Source organism: Calypte anna, chromosome 1 (genome assembly GCF_003957555.1).
Source record: "Calypte anna isolate BGI_N300 chromosome 1, bCalAnn1_v1.p, whole genome shotgun sequence".
NCBI classification, from domain to species: Eukaryota; Metazoa; Chordata; class Aves; order Apodiformes; family Trochilidae; genus Calypte; species Calypte anna.
This window is the reverse complement of record NC_044244.1, coordinates 43,749,487-43,764,793: the sequence shown is the minus strand read 5'-3', so window position 1 is coordinate 43,764,793 and position 15,307 is coordinate 43,749,487.

Here is a 15,307-nt window from a genome sequence, read left to right as displayed (position 1 = left end):
GTCAGAGGCTGCTGAACAAGCACAAAAGCAAGCTAGAATGGAAGAGTCATGAGGATGTGAGTCACTAATTTCTTTCAGTCCTCATTTCAATCACTTCCTGCCCCTTAACAGGAAAATAGCTACCACCACAGTGGAAGTGCAGGGACATCCATAGACAGAGAGAGAGCTTGCAACACAACTGATATTATTTAAGGGCTAGCAACCGATTTCAAGTAATTACATGTAATTTCTTGTAAATTTGATTATAAACATCATAAAAGAAAACTATCAGCTTGCTAATTCAACTCCACACAATCGGTTTAATTACCCTAGATTTATTCTGTGTCTCAGTAAATCCTGTACCACAATCCTTTTTCCAGGCCCACTCCACTGGTGCTGACAGAGGAAGAACTTGTTCTTTGCTGTCCGTACTGTGAGGAATTCCTCACAGAGCTGAGGATTAAATGTGGTTGTTTTAAACAGATTGTCTTTCTTTAAAGTGATGTTAGTTAAACAAAGCTATCATTTCCTATCACAATATTTATGCTTGCTACTAGATCTTCTGTCTCCAAGTAACTTGCTAGTGCAAGGTGGTGATCGGAAAGGAGGAAAGTCTGTGTTTGGGGCCTTTTTTATTTATAAAACACTGGAGGAAAGATTAAGTAGCATTAATTCATCTTACAATGTTTTCACAGAAGAAAAAAAAAAAAGTTGGCAAAAAGTATATTATACAAGCTCAGCCAGCCAGCTCCCAGAGTTGTACTGCTATTTGCCCTGGGCCAATTATATTTTACATGATCAACACACCCAATAATTAAATAATGAATTGGTTTCTTTTGGAAACTCCATAAAATGTCATGGACCAGAGAATATTTATCTTGCCTCTGTGATTCCTGCTGAAGAAACATCTGTTTCTTTTTTCTTCAATCAACACGAAGCCTGAAGGGGCCCAAATTCAAAAGCAATTATATTTTATGTCATTTATGTGCATTACAGGCTGACAAATTTAACTTGTTGGAATATGTGATCCCACCCTCCCTATTCAATTTATGCTGATCGCATTTTTAGACAGCCATGGAAAGAGATGTTGCAGCTTGATAAAAGTTGTTGATCTATCAACTCCTACAACTTCATCACCAGAGTTTACAATAACAAGATACTTGTTTGAACATAAAATCTGCTCCTAGGCTCTGCTTCCTTTCTATAGGGATTATTGTCAGGGAAACCCCTGAAAAACCTTCTTTTTTAGCAGATTCTCCAAGTTCTTTTAGCCTTCATGTGATTTCAAATGAGAAGAGCACTTTTTTCCCTTTGAAAACAGCTTTTACTTTGAAAACAATAGAAAATTTCAATGCAAACGATCACGGATGCAAATTCTGGATGGTATAATGTTTCACTTGTCACAGAAGGCCTGGTTTGGTGCTGAAGCTTTGCTGTTTCAGACACTGTATTAGGGAGCAGTGGTATCTGTAATGTTTGCTCATGAGTAATAAGGCAGGTGGATTTAAGCACATTAACCCCACCACCCCACTCCCTTTTGCTGCTGTTCAGGCTGAGCTCAAAAGCTCAACTGATGAGAAGATCCTGTGGTACCTCTAGTGTGACATTGTGGGGTGTTGATGACTTAGTAAGTGGTAACATTTCTTGTGAGTTTCATTTGAATCAAAATCCCTTGTACAGCACAAGGAAGCTTAAATCACACCGTGATAATACTCTCCATCACATCTGATGTGGGTGGATTAAATGTCAGGCTGCTAGAAGTGCTGCCTTTGAGAAGAATAGAAAAACAAATGCTCTTACATCTTCTATAAGTATTGTCATGTGTTCAAAAAAAGACAAGTTTAGCCTCCTCCAAATCAGACAGCTGATCTAAAAACTTGTAAGATTTAACAAAAAGGAAAAAAACCTAACAAATCCCCCCCCCCAAGAATAATACATGTAGAGCGAGATACTGGGATTACTCCATCATCACTCTGAGCTTTTCTCCCAACTCATCAGAAGCTAACTTCCAGAATGTAACTGCCTTTGACAATGTATTGGAATGTGAAACAATGTGAAACAACTGGAATGTGGAGCTTGCTACCTTTTATAAGGGAATGTCACAGCTGCTCTGGTGCGAATTAGAAAAACCACCTTATGAGTCACTTTATGAGTCAGTTCCAGCATGGGTAATTACATCTGCCAATGTAATACCCTTTTTCCGTTTCTGCTGGATCTGTTTTTCCCCTCTAGTATCTTCTACTGTCTTACTATACTGGGGATGAAGTGTTGGGGAAGATATTTGTGGAGGTGGGTAGCCGCATTCAGATAAACGCACAGGTTGGTTTCTTAGCCTTGTGAAATATTTTAGGATTTCTTGTCTACCTTTCTTTTCAATTTATATGTTTAGATCACTTACATTTACTGAGAAATTCCCATGATTTTGCTACCGCTAACCTTCCACAATGCAAATTATAAGTAGATGAGTGAAATGTAGCTAGGCCTCACTGGGAAAAATACATACAGCTTTCTTGCTCCAGCCCTCAGCCCTTTCTCCTTTGCTCTGAAGATGCCACTGCTATTGCCTATTCCCTATTCCCTCCTCCTTGGGATGCTCGTCACCTCCTTTCCACTCCTGCCAGATCTGTGGTCTGGTCTGACAGCTCCAGAGCTGAGCCAGACCAAATGTGCCCACCCAGACCACAGTGAAAGACTCCAAAGCTGCTCGGGAGAGCCAGCACCCTCATCCCCCTCTGGGAGCTGTAGGCGAGACTCCGACTCATCCCAGCAGTGGGGTCCTGCCCTGCACTCCCCCAGCAGTGTTCTCACACTTCCCTGGTGAGATGCCTCACTGCTTGGAAGCTGCTTTCCTAGTGAATAACTGGAGATGAGACTTGCCCAAGGATCTTGGCCATCTCCGCCTACTTGCAGCTGCACGGCTATACATCAGCTCACAGCATCATATAGCTAGACCACAGTGCTCCTTGTTTCCAGCTTCTAAGCTGTATTAAAATGCAGCTAAAAATACCTTAAATACTTTCCTAATGTTCCTTTTTTATGTAAACAACTGCTGTGGGAGGAAGTGGCTGGTACATTTTTTCATGCTAAGAAAATGCTTAAGAACGCCTATGTGAGATCCCGCTATTTGATGAACCAATCAATTGCTTAATTTAGATTTAAAAAACAAAAAAACCCAACCACCCAACCAAACCCAAAAAACCCCACCAAAAAACAAACAAAAAACCCCACCCCAAAACAAAACAAAAATAGGCCTTCTGTAGCTGTTAATGATCAGAAAGCTTCTTGAATTCCTTTTAGGCCATCCTATAACCACAAAAACTGCTGAACTGTTGTTTTCATAAATATTGCCTCATATGCATACAAGAAACAGGCCGTGTTGACAAGTGGGAACTTCTGCTCCAGCCAAAACTTTGGCAAATTTTTTCTTCTGGAAGCCAGGGCAGCAACACTTCTCCAGTCCTGACAGAAGGGGCAAAACTTTCAAAAGTCCAGTCTACCACTCCTGACGTATTTCTCATGTCACAAAAATGCCATAGGTACCGTGTCAGGCAGTTACTAAGGGAGGTAAATGTCCCACAGCTGCTATACCTGTCCACAGCATCTGGCCTGGCACTTTTGCCCAACAAAGCCAGTATTCCACGTCTTGTGGTTAAACAGCATTCCCAGTGGGTGTTGCACTCCTTGTGATTTTCTGCAAAAACTTCCCAAACACAGTAACACGGATTTCTTGTTGACAGTTTGAAGCAAGAGAGAGCTGTCTGCCAGGCTGGCATATAGAGCCTGAAGCACTGCCTGATGCTGTAATGCCTGAGTCAGTACTGAGCCACTTCCCTAGCATAATGCTAAGAGGGATGGATATGCCTTGATTTGGAGCAGGGACAAGATTGTGAGTGCTTTGTGCCATCACCCTCCTTCCAACAATGGTAAATATAAGTCCTGTGGTATTTTTTAACAAGGAAAGCAGTGTTAGTTTAAGTTATCCTGGCCAATATTCCACTTCAGGTCATTTCCTCTGCCTTCCCACACTCACTGCCTCTGTAATTTAAGTCTTATATTCATTCTTCTAAGCTTTGTAGTGTTACTTTTCTCTGATTTGATTAGATGGTTGCTCCATTGCAATGGATAATGAAGGAATCTGTTTCTAGAACTAGAAATGAAGCAGTTTAACTTTCATCGTATGTTCAGAAGACTTTGGAGGGTAAAGCAATATAGAAATTGTGCTTGATTTTATTAAGGAATTCTTTTATTTGTCAGTTTTTTGCAAAATTCTCAAAATTTATGATGATCTTGCAATGCAGTAATTTCAGAAGTATGTGCATAGGTAAGAGCTCTCAGCACCCGCTGCTCATATGGGGTAGCCAGGAATGATGGGATCTCAGAACCTTTTAGAATCAGGCCTAAAGTATCTCAAGTTGGACCTCTGAAAGCAGAAATAATTTGTGATTTTTTTACTTAAACACAAGTTTCCACAGTAAGCTACTGTAAGCAGAATATGAATGAGAAAGCTCTTTGTATAGAGAAGTTGCAGTGATAGTAACAAAGGCAGCTTTCCTAGGCAGCTTGTTAAGATAGCATTCATATCACCTTTGGAGTTTTTCTTATCTCACCCTTGTGCTGTGTGTTTCAGCTGGTCCCACTTAAGACTGCAAGACTATAAAATTATCACAGCAAATGCTTAACTGTTTTAAAGTCAGTAACATTTCCTGTAACCATTCTGTATCAGACAGAATTTTTGCTGATGCTAATTCATAATATAGGCAAAAAATGGCCACATACTTCTCAGTTTTAATGAGATGATGTGTTCATTCAAAGTAAATGCAGAGAGGGAGAGATCTGTTTCTTTTAGGACCTTGACTTTACAGGGTTGTTGAGACTACTCATATAATTTTCTATATTTAGCGCTTCAGGTAGAATAACTATTCTGGAAGAAAGTTAGGCTTATTTCAGCATAGCACATTTGCAGGAGAAGTCCTGCCAGAACAGCTCTGCCAGGCAACTTCTCCACTTTTGCTGCTAGTAGTTGAAAGGGACTGAAAATCCCAGTCATTAGGTGGTTCTTGGGAACCCATCAGACACAAGAAGCTCCTTTATTCCTGGTCCTACTAGGTATTAGACTGCAGCTCAGCTGGCAGTAAGTTGGCACCCTGTAGATGTAGCAATACACTGGAGTGTTTTTAGTACCTCAGAAGGAATTCCTAAGCTAAACCTTTGAACCACGATGGCAGATTGGGAGGGGAAACCTTGTCCTACTGATGCCTCTGTTCTACATGGAGAACATAAGTTTCAATAAACTTCCAATAAAGATTGTCCCTGCCACAGCAGCTTAACCTATATTATTATCCACATGTGTCCCCAAAACTGGTCTTTGTTATTGCAGTAAGAATCTCAGTGTATTTATTCTAACATCCATCAAAAATTAAAGCAATCAGAAAGACCTATTACCCTGTATTGAAAACAACTTTGAGACAGACAGACTCAGTGTCTTCCTGATTTGGATGTGTTGTAATACCATACCTCAGGTGCTCTCAGATGCACAAATCCAAAAGTTACTACTGGCTGACTGGTTGTTTACACCTCCTATGGCATTTAAGCTCAGTCACACTATCTGAAATTACTTCTTAAAGCTCTACAAGCTGAATTTTTCTTGTTCCAGGTTAAGTGCTCACAGAAACTAATGAGGGTAGTAATACTGGCAAAGGTAAAAAGCAAACAGGTGAATGATGGCAATTTGTTAAAGCATACAGTTGTTTGGTAAATTAATGTCTATCTGTGGAATAATGACATTTTCAACAGGATTTCACTGCTTCAATCTTGCCTCATTGCCTTTGTGAATGATGAAGTCTTGATCCACAAAATCTCCTGTTGGCTTCTAGTTCTTAAGCAGTTTAAAGGCACATAGAGTGCCTACATCTTTCCCAGCAACTTTGCTAAGTATTTGAAAGTCTGCCTTATACATGCCAAGGCTTGATGTTTTCACAGGAACCCTATCAAGGGCTGAAGGACACCTCCTTGCTCTGACTGGGATGGCATTTTGGAGCACTCCTTCTGGACCCAGTCTTTCCCACACAGCCCCTAAAGAAAGTCCAGAAGAAAACCCTGACCTTTTCCCAAACACCCCATAACTCAGCAGTTAGGGGCATCCTCCAATATTTTAGTAGGTTCAGATTTGATTCTACCCTCTGTTTGGGAAGATTTGAAACCATGTCTCTCACTGTGAATTCTCTAATCATGCGGTCACATTATATACACAAGGAGGGCTTTTGGAAATCTCTTTTGAAGCAACTCCATTGTGCTTGGACTAATGAAATATTCTTTGGGCCAGAGAGAGTAGAAATGAGAGAATAAGAACGACTCCATTGCCTTGTGGATAGAGCATTCCCCTAGAGGAGGGAGACCAAAGTCTTGTCCTTGCTCTAATGGCTATTTAATGTTCTATCATTAGATCATACTCTATTATATCAATACACTTTATATTACGTGTACACACATGTAAAATGTAAAAATCTAAGACACTCATTAAATCAGGGACTGGGACCCAGATTTCTTTCGCCAAACCTCCTCTTTACAGGGTGCCATAATTACTGGACTATGAAGTTATTCTTATACTCTCACTTTCTCTGGCCAATTAACATTTAATTATTCCAGCCCAAGTGAAACATTTTTGACAGGAGAATCTCAGGCTCTGCAGTCTGCTGTAATCTAGTGGTTAGATCTCCATGGTTCAGTGCCTCTTGGTGAAGGAGGGATGGTGTTCTTACCCCAGTGACTTCTCCTCAGCAGTATCTGCTAGAAAGCCTTGCTCCTTGAGCTGACCTTTGTGGTTCCCATCCTCAAACACCTAGTTTTCCTCCCACAGTGTGTGGGTGGTACTGCAAGAGTTCCATCTAGGAACCTAATGCAGAACTGGAGATACCACTTAAATTGGATAAGCCTTGGATGCTGTGCTGCCTGAGCTCCTTTTTGCATCCATCTCAAGGGTACCCGCTAAAGGCCTGTTTTTTACACCAAGCAGAGTCCTAAATTCTGGACTACACTTCCTTTTTCACTTTGATTTTTCAAGCTAGGAGGATCTGTGTCTAGCTAATAAGCAGATGGGTGAGTTCAGAGGAAAACTGAAGTGATAACGTTGCTAGGAGTTTCAAAATTATTTCATAGAGCTTGCGATGTTTCAGGGAGGGGCATCTGTAATCATGCAGTTTATGAATCATGGTTGATATAATGAGGTTGTCAGTCTGAAAATTCTCCAGTTTTTGACCTAGCATAGACATCTGTGCATGACAAAGCCAGGAACAAGTGAATTAGGGAGAACCCACTGGACACTGAACTAGTTATTATGCATTTGTAATGGTAAGAACAGTACAAAGATATTGAGTGGTGAGTGTGGCTTTAAAGTAAATGCCTCACAAGACAAAGGCCATGCAAGCTGGGCATGAAAATTAAGAGAATAAAAACAGATCTTCAAGTCAAGAATGAAAAACTAAAGCTAAGGTCACTCAATCAGCACATAGTGCACTGACATAAAAAAATTAAGGCAACTCAGCAGCACTAAGGTCATTTTAAATAATATCCTCTCATGTTGCAGGGACAGAGGTGATGAAGCATATGCATGGATATATATCTCAAGTTACCAAGAACAGAGCAAGGGACACACATGACTTTTATGTAAAATCTGCAGGGTTTGTTTTCGCTTACTTTGTTCTTGTGGAAGTAGTCTATATCAGAAGGTTCATTCCTTTTGGAGTTTCTGGGATATCTAGCATGTAAGTGATTGGGATGGGTGTGTAGGGCACCATGGCAGGAATCTAGGACCAATGGCATCGTAAACAGATTGTGGATGCCCAGAAGGAAAGTAGCAGAGGGCTAACCCTAACCCTAACCCTGCCAGAGCACCTATACTAGAGTACCAAAGCCAGAAGCAGGGACTGAATATTGGCTACTTTCTAAAAACTTAAAACTTTTGAAGTTCTGGCCACCAGGTCTTTTTAAACAGGCAATGTAAATTTGTTTAAAAAACTGAGAAAAGAGATCTTGAGCAAATATCAGCTAGAGCAATGGCTACTCTTATTTCCCTTAGCTTTGACAGTGTACACTCTTCTTTATGATTTGTTAGCTCTGTGAGAGCTATGAATCAGCTGTACTATGAATAAGATTGAGCAAAGGGTGTCTGTATTTTAGTAGAGGGGGAAATATGTCTTCATTGTTGGTGTTAAAAAAGCTGACTAATGCCAATAAAGATCTATAGATAGACAGGTAAATATAGAGATATCTTTTGTAATTAAACATGATTACAGAAAAATTCAACTTGAAAAATTTATATCTCCATCCATCACTTAACACGGACTACGGCACCTTGCTTTTTTTCAAAATGTAAGAAAGACCTTAAAATATCAAACAGTATCTCTGTGCTTAAAGGATAAGACTCTTTTTTTCCACTTCAGTGAATGTTGATCTCTAGAGCATTTTTCATAATACATCGGTCAAGTCAGGCTTGGTGCTTCTGCTCCTAACACCTGTAAATCAAAGAAAGATGCACGGGGCTGTGCTGCTCTGACACCTCATCTCTTGCCTGACTGTCACATTTTCACCTGCTCATTGTGTGAACACTGCTGGGGGGCTGGAAATGCAGCGGGTTGCAAGCTTGGTGCTAATCTGAGCCAGGCACAGATTCTGTGTCATTTTAGCACTGTTTTGTCTCCTGGCTCTAGGTCACTTCTCTGGTCCTGATCCTGCACTCAGGCCACGCTGCAAGTATTTCAGTTCTGAACTATGCCTGGATAGTGCTTGGGTCTACATCCATTTATACAGTTTATTTGTTAAAGTATGTGAAACATACATTTTTAGTAAATTTATTCTAAAAAGTATCTAATAAAAACTCCCTTCTTTGAAAATTATTTTTAAAAAACATATACTAAGAACTTATTCACTTTCATCTAATGAAACCATTTATAAACTAAAGATCCTGGAATGCAGCACCCATATAAAATAGCTCTTTTTAACTGGGAAAAAACAGCTGTCTGACCTAACCTGAACTCCTCATAGTCAGAAGCTCTTCTTTCTTGTGAATGAGCCCTGGATGAACTTCAGGAAAAAACTTTGCAAACAAATACCTTCCATACTTAATTGTCAGGCACAAATGCACACACATATACATAGATACAAATAACGTGTTTTGGGGTTTTTTAAATGCAAATTTCATGCTGAATTCAGGGTACAGGCCTCATAAACCCTAAAAACACATGAAACAGGAGTTTGACATTCTACCCCCTGACCAGCCAGTGGATTATTTTTTATCACAATATAAACTTACCAAACCCAAAGTAATTTTAGGCGTATTTTATTTAAAGATTTGCTGTGTTTATCTCATGAGGATGTGCTACAAGTTGATAAACCCTGAATTCAAGAGCCTTCCTATAGTCTTCTTTCCCCTGCTCATCTTTAATTCAGGGTAGATACAGCACAACCTATCACAATCCCTTCTCCTGTGCTGTGTCCATGGCCTGTGTGTATGGGCAAACAGCTCATTCAGCCCCAACATATTAGAACAGTCTTTAATTTCTTCACATAGGAAGAAAAAAAGTTGTCTCAAGTACAGTGGGACCCTTTAAAATTGAAATATCTGTCTACTAGAATTTAAATCAAGAACAAAGCTCATTTATCATGAGTTCTACCAACACCAGCAGCGAGCATATAACATGCTTCCTGTCAGGATGACCTTTATCTTCAAGTAAGAGAGCAGCAAAATAAGAAAAGAACAAAGTTCCTAGAGGAGAGCTCAGCATGTCCTGCCTCTGCAACACATTACAGAAAAGTAAGAATAAAAAGCCTTAAAGAAAGACATCACGAAGGCAGGTATTAGGGCAAGAGCAGACAAAGCTAAAGGAAGAAAATAGGAACATTTAACCTACCACACCCTCTGGAACACCAGTTTTTCATTTCCAACAGCAGTTTTAGGATTTCCATGAAGTTTTGTGCTATTGTTTGTGGTAAACATCAACTTGGTCAGGCTCAATATCAGCAGAGGATTTATTGTTCTGGTAATCGTTGCTATTGTTCAGGAAAACAAATGGGGGACTGTTAAAAACAGGTCCTGGGTCCAAGCTGTCACTGAAATGGAAGACGAGCGTTGAAATGAGGAAGGTAAAATAAAAGGTAAAGACACAAAAACTGACAGAAGTGTAAAAAAAATCCTGAGCATACAAGGAAGAAAAAGGAATGAAGACAGGAGAAAAATACCTGCACAGAAGTTAATCTAGAGTTAAAAATTTTCCCTTCTTTAACCCATTTTTTGTGGTGATGGGTTTTACTACTGGTAACCTTTCTAGCAGAAAGCACTTCATGTTCAGCCTGATATTCACTGTGTTGTTTTAATATTGTTCTTTTAAACAGGGAGATGTGCTTCAGTTTAAAAAAAAAAAATAATAATTAAAAAAAGCTAGGTCCTTCGCTCAAATATGAGACAGCATCTTACACTCTTAACAAAAGGCAAGAAGATGAAACAACAATAAAAGAGAGCCTAGCCAGGCATGTCCTATTGTGGTTGATACTTCTTTATCTGCCAATGTACATAAGCCTCTGTATACAATAATGTACACAAATGCCTGATGTACAGAAACTCTGCTTGCCAAGACCACCTAACCCAACATCTGCTTTCCCATTTTCAAAATATGGAATTCAAGATACAATATTTCCTCATGGAAGTTCTCCCAACCTGATTTGGGAAAAAGTCACGCACAAGTTGTCAGCAAACACTCCACTCATAATTGCATAAACTCCTTAGGATTTGCCCTGTTTAATGCAGAATCTGATTTTATATACCCCCTGGAGCAACTTCTGCTACAGCTGAATGTGTGTGGGTGTGTTTGTGTGGGTGTGCAAAACAAGGTTCCCACATAACTTCACATCCAGAAGAACCAGCAACTTCAAATTGCTCTTTGCCATAATCTCTTTGCCATTTCTGGAGAAAGAACTATAATTTTAGGTATGAAATTATTATTTCAGGATACTAAATTCAGGATGTTCTTCTTCTGGGTCTTGAGCCAGTGAATTCTACTTTCAGTTATCACAAAGCAGCCCCTTAGTCTTGGTGGGCACGTAACTGTATGTGCAGAGCATCTTAAATATACACAACTGGGACATTTCAAATTCCCCTCCATTTTGCAGATACATCACCAGACTGGAATAATTCATCACTGGAATAATGACTGATATGCCCCAGTTTTCCAGTGCCTATAACAATACACACAGCCAGTCTCAAAATGAGTCAGAACAGGTTCCTAAAGAAAACTTTTAAGCATTAGCTGCACATGCAGCTGTAGGAAAAAAAAAAAAAAAAAAAAGCAAGGTCATATATTGCGATTTTTCAGTTTTCACACCTACTCAGTGTCAGCATCTGTTTAGCTGTGGATTTTTGAAAAGGCAATTACTTTTTTTAATATTGCTCCAAAAGTACCTTATTTCTACATAAATTATTTAATTTCTTTTCAGATTATTCAACATAAGCTACTTCTAGTGTGTATCTATAATGCACTGTGGGTAGAAAAAGAATCTCTGATGAACACATACTAGTAAGTTCTAGAAAGGCAGATAATTTCCTTCACTTAATAATAGTTTTCTTTCCTCTTGGCTGCAGACTCTCATAACTAGCACCATGCCAAACATTCGAAGATTGGATTATGGCCTGTCGTACTTGATTATTTTTGTCAGCATGCTGACCCAGGGTGCCCTTTTCTTGTGTTGTTCCTTCTGTTTCCATTTTTCATGTCATCCAGCTTTTCATCTTGTCAATCAGCTTTTGACTTCCTGATTAAAGTGTCTGTCACAGGAGCAGCCTGGTCTCCAGTCAGTTGTTTAATTTGTTCCTCATGGCATCCAATTGAGTTATTCATCTGGCCCAGCTGTTCCCAAGTGCTTCCAGCATCACTTTTTCATGTGTTTGGGTTTAACCTCTATATCTATGTACAACAGTGTGAATTGTTCCATTCATTCTCTTGACTGTGGATTGCTTTGCCTCCGTCTAATGCCTTGACACTGCTAGGATGGCTGCTACTGTATTCTGTGGCTTAACCAGCTGAGAGAAAAGCAGTATTTCACCCTAGTGTTATGGTAACAAGTACAACTAAACAGACTAGTTCTCAAGTATTATAGCAGGCCCAGTTTTTAACAATTAGAAACGTGTAATGGAAAACTCTGCTCTCAGAGATGTGAATCCACCCAAAAAAATAATGTTGATGACGCTTGGCAGGAGGAGAGAAACGTTGCTTTGCCAGGAATTTTTAGCATTCACTTGAAATCAGTTCACTTCATTATCATGAGGGATGTTTTCTCGGTGCCAAGTCTAGGCCTGGTATAACCCAGCCATAACTCTCAGTGACTTATGTGGGAGTTGCAAAAGCTCACAGCAGGGCTAAATTTGGTGATCTGACTGAAGTCGTACAGGCATCCAGTTGGAACAATGGAATTTAAATCAATTCAGTGTCATCGCAGTAAAATGCTCAGATCTTGTTGTGTTGCTTTAATTACCACTTTACAGAGAGCATTAGGGGAGAGGAATTACCATTAAATTCTGATACTGCTCCATGATTTTTTCCCCTCTGGAATAATGACTGATATGCCTCAGTTTCCCCAGTGCATAGAACAACAATACGTGCATCGCACTGGGACACAGGAATGGTTGTTTATTAAATAAGTTGAAGCTGAAAAATGCCACGTATTATTATTTATGGTTACTGGAAGTCAATCTAATTGAGTAGAATGCTGGAATAGTTTTGAACTGTGTATCATGGGGGAGGAAGTAATTTTCTGATACCAAACTTCCTTTTTTTATTAAAGTCAAGTAAAGTCCATGCTGTCAGGCACATGTTGATTGGTTAAAGGTTTGGGAAGAAAGTTTTTTAGATCCCATTTTCTCTACTGATTCATCTTTTTTCCCATCTTCTACTGTATCACCAGTTATTGTCATTTGCTAAAGGCAGGATGACTTAATGACCTTCCTCATATAAGAAATTCTTTGCTACAGCATAAAAGCATACTGTATTCATATAAGTTTTAACTGACCATGATCTAGAGCAAAACATTTTATCCCAAGATGGATAGATTTTCAGCAGACTCAAGTTTTTGTCCTATTGTGCTAACATTCATTTCTCCATAAACACATCAAGACTTTTTAGAAGGGCTTTATATACCAGAGGAATTTTATTAAAACAATATTAACTCAGTCAGGTCCCTGCTGGATGCCTGTCCACATCATAAAATCCACTAGCTTGACTGGCACCCATATTGGGACTCTCAGCAGGGAAGCCAAGGCCTGAATGGACCTGGGTGCTGAAGTACTCTTTCATCTCTGAAGGTGGTCCTTCCAGCTCAGAAGTGAGGTACATATTTGGAGCAGTACCATACCTGTTCTGCAGCTAAACAAATGACTTCAACTTTCATCATCTTCATGCTAAAATTTTTGAAAGTCTTAGTTTCTTTTTTCCTCTCCTCTCCTCTCCTCTCCTCTCTTCTCCTCTCCTCTCCTCTCCTCTCCTCTCCTCTCCTCTCCTCTCCTCTCCTCTCCTCTCCTCTCCTCTCCTCTCCTCTCCTCTCCTCTCCTCTCCTCATTAAAATCAGAAGTTTATTTGCATATTAAGAAGGCTGCATTTTTTTACACTGTAAAAAAATGCAGGGTTTTTATTCCGAAAAAAAAAGTATACATAGCAGAGGATCAGGAAATATCTCCAGCAGCACTTGAGGTCTGGAGCCATGATATGCCTAAGAGATTCCTGATTTCCTTTTACTTTTTCACTGACTTTGTAGAAACAGCCACAGGACCCTTGTACAAAATGTAATCTGGCTTTAATCACTGTCAAATGGCTTCCATCCTACAAGAGATTTGTTTGGAAAGGACTATTCCTGAAAAAGGCTGATGTGAAATGCATGCTATTTGGAATGAGTCTATATTCAAAATGCATTGGATTTGGAATGAATTTGTATTTTCTAACCTCACAATATTTCAGGATGGGTTAAAATTTATGGCAGAAGAGCGAATATGTGCACTGGGCTTAATACAAATGCAACTTCTGTTAGTGTCTGAGTCTAACTTGGGTGTAAAAATGGAAAAAGGAAGAATCAGTTCTGAAAAATAAACTGGATCCCATGGCCACATGCAGTGCACCCATTCAAAACAGGCTGTGCAGTTAGTGCTGCTGAGCTGGCTTGGAAACTTTGTCCTGAGTCCTTTGGTTTCCTCTTGACCCCTTTTTGGTTAGTCAAGAAAATAATCACACAATGTCTCAAATTTGCCCTTCCACAGCTTTTTGTATCATAAAATATCTCCAAGCACAATATGTTATACAAGTCTTTAATCATCCATCTAATTTCTTATAAAAGAGATGACCTCGTTATAAATGAAGATATTTTTAAAGTACTGATCATCAGAGCTAAAACCTCATGGATAGAAATGCAAAACACTTTCTAATCTCTCTTGACTCTCAGCTCCATGTTGGTTTACACTCAATTCAAATTCTACATGTTTTCCTTTGCAACCAAAGCCTTGCAACTCTACTTTCAAGAAATATTGGGGTGCTGCCATAATCTTGAGAGATTATGCTACAATATTTGAGGGTGTGCTGATTTTACTAACACTTGAGAATGGATTTGGCTGCTTGGAACACCTTTATTATGATCATTCTAAAAATCTGTGAAGTATAAATGCTACATAAGGGTGAGCTGTTCAGTTGCATTTTGGGACCATAACCTGAGCTGATTCTCTTAATGTATAGAGAAAGGAGTATGTAGCTTTCAGATTGCTACACTTTTTGGTTGTCTGTTATGCACTGGACTCCTAATCAGTTGGGAAGTCATTTTATTCTCAAAGCTCAACATGGACTGCAAAAAGAGATGCATAGTCAGTACTCTTCTACAGAGGTTTTACATTTATTCTTTCTTTTTTTCTTTTTCTTTTTTTTCCTGTTCTCAACCTAAGACAAAGGTCACCTTAAGTGATGCTATGTATATATAACATGCTCTTTATGCATCTAACAATACAGTGGCTTTGCTCTAAGAAGAGAGAAGATCTATAGCCCCTCATTCCTTTTACCTTTGATGTCTTCAAGAAGTGACTGAAATATCAATATGTTTACTGAACACAGAGGAAAAACTACTTCCCCCGGGGTGAAGTATCTAGGTTTAGGATGCTTTACAAGACACCTCCCTTATGAAAGAGGACGAGCTTCAGGGCACATATAAATATGCATCATAGACACGAAGTCATCCTCCCAGCCAGAAGAAATACATGTGTTTAACAAGCACATTTCAAATTCAACTTGACTTAGTTTCTGCTGCACTAATA